This window comes from Macadamia integrifolia, chromosome 11, assembly GCF_013358625.1.
Source record: "Macadamia integrifolia cultivar HAES 741 chromosome 11, SCU_Mint_v3, whole genome shotgun sequence".
In the NCBI taxonomy this organism is placed as follows: Eukaryota; Viridiplantae; Streptophyta; class Magnoliopsida; order Proteales; family Proteaceae; genus Macadamia; species Macadamia integrifolia.
Genome location: NC_056567.1, coordinates 19608845 through 19614942, shown reverse-complemented (window position 1 = coordinate 19614942; position 6098 = coordinate 19608845). Strand labels below are relative to the sequence as shown.

General features: G+C 34.9%; 1 long non-coding RNA gene across 1 annotated transcript; it reads left to right on the top strand.

The window, feature by feature from the left end:
- Positions 1-1971: 1971 nt before the first annotated feature.
- Positions 1972-3808, top strand: LOC122092652. Its single transcript, XR_006144251.1, has 2 exons — positions 1972-2499; positions 3336-3808. It is a non-coding gene; the product is annotated as an uncharacterized LOC122092652 (long non-coding RNA).
- Positions 3809-6098: the final 2290 nt, after the last annotated feature.

The following is a 6098-nucleotide window of genomic DNA, read 5'->3' as shown; positions in this document are numbered from 1 at the left end:
TTCAACCTTACGACTCTGGCAAAGTTAAGAAGAGTGGAAAGCAATGTCGAATAGGCACCACAAATTCAATGGCTACGACTCTCTCTCTCTCTCTCTCTCTCTCTCTCTCTCTATCTATCTATCTATCTATCTATCTATCTATATATACTACTATTAAAAGTATGTACTCCTCTTCTTTGGTATACCTTTTCAAAAAGACTAAAGACCATTGACATCTACCAAAAAAAAAAAAAAACTTTCCAAAATGACAAAAAAATCCCTTCAAAAGGAAGATGAAATAATAATAATAATAAGCATAATTACCCACGTGGGCATTCTTGCTATTGCTCCTTAAAAATCTCTCTCTCTCTCTCTCTCTCTCTCTCTCTCTCTCTCTCTCTCTCTCTCTCTCTCTCTCTCTCTCTCTCTCTCTCTCTCTCTCTCTCTCTCTCTCCATATTTAGCTTTGTAAATCTCTCCATAATTATTCACTCCCTCCCCACTCTGCATAATTATCTTTCACTCATCCTCTCACATATCTCCCCCTTCGCCACACTCTCTCTCTCTTTCTCTCACTATGTTTACCTTTGAAAAGCTCTCCATAATTATTCACTCTCTCCCCACTCTCCATAATTATCTTTCATTCATGATAGATAAGGTAAGGAATGAGAATATTAGATATGAAGCGAGAGTCGCACTAATCAATGATAAAATCCTTGAGAGCCGATTGAAGTGGTATGGTCATATTCAACGGAGACCTATGGAGGCCCCAGTACGAAAGAGTGACCAGATTTATTGGGAATGTGCTAGAAAAAGTAAGGGCAGGCCTAAGATAACTATTAATGAGGTGGTTTGAAAAGATATGCAAATTGTAGGGCTCGACCCTAGGATGACTTCAGATAGAGTTTTAAGGAGGACAAGAACCTGCGTTGCTGACCCCCTATAAGGGATGTTTCCATGATGCATATCTATATTCTATAATACCCCCCTAAACTTATCCCCATATTTTTTCCTTTTAACTTATCTACTATGCTTTTTTATTTTCTTATAACATTGGATCCATGTAGCCGACCCCATTGAGTTGGGATAAGGTTATGTTTGTTATTGTTGTTGTTCGTTCGTCCTCTCTCTCTCTCTCTCTCTCTCTCTCTCTCTCTCTCTCTCTCTATCTATATATCTCTCTCTTCCTCATCAGCTCATCCATCGTCTCTCTCTCTCTTTATAATAACATTATAATTTAAAATCTCCATCAATTATTTTCACAAAAATTCTTACTTCATCTCTGACTCACGCGTTTCTCCTTCCCACTCTCATCATAATATCTTTCACTCATACCTCTCATAGTATCTTAAAACCTCTCTCCTTTCCTCCTCGCTCCGCTCTCTCTCTCTCTCCTCTTCCTCTCTCATTCTTCGGCTCTCATCCTCTTACTCAGTTCTCGTCCTCTCACGCTCCCTCTCCCTCTCTCTTCATCCTCCTCAACCCGTCCTCTCTCTCTCTCAACTGGAGGAAAAAGGGGAAGTACTAAGTTTTAAAAAGTATTAAAAAAAAAAAACGTGGACACATAATATCTCATCCCTAAACGTGTTTCTAAATCTCTCCATCTCTAAACGTGGAAGAGAAAGGGGGAAGTAGTAAGTTTTAAAAATGATTAAAAAAAAAAGAACATGGGCACAAAATAACCTATCCCTAAACGTGGGGGAGAAAAAAATAGGATGGTTAATCCTTTCCCTATACATGGAAGAGTGGGGAAGTTTAAATAAAAAATAATAATAAATAATAAATTAAAAAAAAAAAAACACCTCATAGTTTTATTTCAAATAACTCTTTCCATAAACGTGGACACATAATAAGGCACAAAAGGGAAAAGTTTAAAAAAAAAAATCTCTAATGCACAATGCACATGATAACACACAAAAAGGGGGAAAGTTTAAAAACAAATTCCCCAATAATTAGGAATCAAATGACCATTAATTAGGGATTGAGAAATAATCCTTGTACCCAGGGTGCTACTGACACTGAAAAGGCCCCGATGAGAGATGATTGGCTGGTGGCCTCTCCAAGGCTCTGCTTTTTCAACCTCCGACATCTCTCTCCCCCTCTTCTTCGTTAGTCTCCGTTCACAGGAGTCACTACTTTGTCTCCTTTTTAGTCACTCGCATTGCATCTCTCTGTTATTCTCTCACAGCTACTCTCACGACTTTGTGTCACCGATGACTATGTAATCTACGTTGGAGAAAAATTCAAGGAAGTTGTGAGATATAAGAAGAAATAGAGACAACTTGGATTTGGGTGCTATCAAATTTCATGGAAGACTTCCTCTTTGCAATCCTTGACAGGAAATCATTCTCTACAGCTTCAAATCCTTCTACGTCACTGGACCTAGACTCTGGAAGAATCTAAAGCCCCTCTGTTCCGCCACTTGCCGCAATACTTGATCAATATCCTTCTGTTACGCATCTCGATCTCATGCTCTGCCATTGGGTCACCAACAATTCCCTCATCGTCATATCTTCGGTTGGTAAGTGGACTTTGCATTGAATTGATTTCTGATTTGGGATTTGGATGTATTGTAGTTAGATGAAAGTTGCTAGCCTGAACTGGTGTTTTGGTGTTCTAATTTAGGGATGGATTTGCTTGCTATCAAATACAAGGAGATCCATAATCTGGATCTCTTACGTTCCAATAATTCATTTTCGTCAAATATCCTACTTCTGTAATTTGTACTAGAAAAAGAAAAAATGAAATCCCTGGGTTTTCTGATTCTTTGAATCGTCATTGCCATTTGTGGATTAGATTAGATTTTACCTCTATTGGCATGTATATGATATGGTTGTTACTACAAGAAGACTCTCTCTCTCAAATGAAAGCTCAGGTTTATTTTCAACTCTGCTTGATCAAAACACATTGATGGTATCTTGTGCAAGTAGGGTAATCTAGAGAATGCAAGAAAAGAGGGATGCAAACTTTGAACCTTATTTGATCTCATTTGATACCTATATTGTAACACTTTAAATTGAAGATCTTCAAGCAGAAAAGGAATTGCTTGTGAAGCATTTCTCTTGTAATTAATTACTTTTTCCATATTAATAAATTAATAAATGTGTTTCCAAAGGTTTTTTTTTTTTTTTTTTTTTTTTTTTTTTAAGTAACAAGGCAGTTTTCATTGATGAGGCTAACAGTTTGTTCTTCTCATGGATTTTCACCGGATGCCATTATGTATGAGTCTCCATTAAATTGTTTTAGTGCGAAGGTGAAATGATGATGACATCATGTTACTTCATCAAATGGTTGTTATAAATGTTGCTCTTCACGTGGGTCTAATCTTCACTTTTTTCATTTTTCTTGCGGATGAAGAAAATTCCAAGATCATGGAATAACATGATGAATCAAGAGAAGTACCTCATGGGTCATGGCATACATTGTTGACGAGAGATACTACAAATCTCAACCAATCAAATACAATTTGAGTGATAATTTTGAACCAAGGTGACAAGAGATGCTTGCAATTGTCATGTTGTTCTTTTGTCTGATTATTGATTAGGTGAATAACTTAGACTAACATTCTTTTAATTCCTTTCTATTAGACATACATTAACATGTTGTACTTAACTATTCGGCGTGTTGTACTTAACTATTTTTCGCCGAATAGTTTAACCATTTTTTTTTTTTATATTTGGGGAATGATCACTGCTGGATTATTGGAGAAAATGAATACCTAGGAGGAGGTGAAATTTCAGAGTTATGGTGTTGGGGCTGGCTTTTAGTGCAAAGGATGTAAACGATTTTCTTCATCAAATGGCTGCAACAGGTGTTGCTCTTTACATGGAGACTAATTTCTATTATTTTCCAATTGTCTTGTATATGAAAAAAATCCCAAGATCATAGAGTTAATCCCAGAATTTTCACTTGATGCATCAAAAGGAATGAGTATCTCATGCTATGTTATTGATGGGACTCCACAAATCACAGTCAAGGCTTCAAATACAGTTTGCTTGATATTTTTGAACCATGGTGAACCAAAGTGGTTTGAGCATAAGGAGAACAGGAAATGCAAATGAAAGCAGATAAATAGCACTCTCACAAGTAACCACCAATGAAATAGAAATACAAAGTACAAGAGTTATTTTCCTGTTGAGAGTATGAGACAAAAGGGAATCTCAAGTGAAGCAAATTTAAGTTTACACAGATTTCAGTGAACAGTAAAATACAAATACTGGCAGCATATGATAACAACCTTTGCTAGCATTTTATCAATAAATTAGGAAAATTAAAACTACTGAAGTTTGGGTATCTACAATCAGGATGTTAATAATCAAAGAAAAATTTCTTGCCTTTGGAAATCAAATAAAAATGGTAAAATATAGATTCACAAGAAGAAAAACTACTGAGGTTCGATTATCTGCAATCAAATTTTTTTGGTAGAAATTATCTAAAATCATGACATGATATTCAAAAAAGAGAAAAAAAATAACTTGCCCAAATCAAATAAAAATGATAAATATGGGATCACAAGAAGGAAAACTACCGAGGTTCGGGTATCTACATCATGATATTAAGAATATAAAGCAAACAAAGAATCACATTAATCAACACTTCGACACTCTGGGGTCAATAATATTTAAAAACAAGGTTGTAATTTTACAAATTAAGAGATGCTGATGCGTAAAGCCAGGGTGCTTTGCCTTTCTAGAAAACACAACTTTTTTTTTAGGGGATTCAATACCAACATCAAAATGGATTGATTAACTTGATAAAGAAAGTAGACATAGTGAGGGGTGAAATTTTTCTCTAGGATACCAAGATTTTTAAATGGATAGTAAGAACGATGAACATTAATGCTCCCCCTCAATATATCATAATAATGGTTTCCTAGATGTTTTGTTCTCGAATGTCCTTGTATTGGTTATAATTCTGACTAGGGGTGTCAATTGGACGGTTCGGTTTGGTTTCGGTCGGGTTGAATTGGTTTTGGTCAAGGAATGAGGGAGACCAAAACCAATCCATTAAGGAACTTCAGTTTTCGATCGGTTTTGGTTTCTATCTGGTTTGGTTTCGGTTTCTTTTGATTTTTTAATATTGGATTAATACCGGTTTAGATCGGTTAATTATTGGGCTTAAACTATAATGAATCTTACATTCATAACTTATAGTGACAAGATTTTCCGAAAAAAATACTTTAAATTTATGATTAAATCATGGTTTATCAAGTTAAGAGAAAGATAACTAATATTGAAATCACAAAATGAACCCTATTATCCAATCATTCATTTAACTATCCAACTAGTTTTCTATAGTGAATAAAGAAATCAATGGAAGCATTATTACAATTTACAAATCAATTTCTCTATTCATAACCTAATAGTCAATGATTTGTAACAATTCCCCTTACAATAAAAAAATTTCTCACTCATATTATAAAAAATGGATGGTCAATTCACCAATTTATAATCTCATAATCATTTATTTTTTTATCGGTTTCATTCAGTTTGGTTTCGGTTTGGTTATTGGTTGGTTCGGTTTGGACCGGTTTTCAGCCAGTCCCAGCATACCTCAATCCAAAACCAATCCAATAAGGATCGGTTTGGGTTTATCGGTTGGTTTTGGTATATTTTTTTAATTCGGGCTAGGTTTTGACACCTTTAATTCTGACGTGTAAGTATACATCTGCAAGTTTGCTAGTATATATATATATATATATATCATACTCCTATTAAACGTACGTACTTAGCCTATTTGGTATACATTTTAAAAAATACAAAAAGACTATTAGCATCTACAAAAAAAAAACTTTTCAAATGACCAAAACCCCCTCCAAATGGAGAAGAAAAAAACGTGGTCATTATTGTTATTGCTCCTCCTTAAATCTCTCTCTGTCTCTCTCTCTCTCCATATTTAATTTTGTAAATCTCTCCATAATTATTTGGCATCCCAAAAAAAAAAAAAACTTTTCAAATGACCAAAAACCCTCTCCAAATGGAGGAGAGAAAAAAAAACGTGTGCATTCTTGCTATTGCTCCTCCTCTCTCTCTCTCTCTCTCTCTCTCTCTCTCTCTCTCTCTCTCTCTCTCTCTCTTTATATATACATATATATTTAAATCTCTCCATAATTATTTTCAA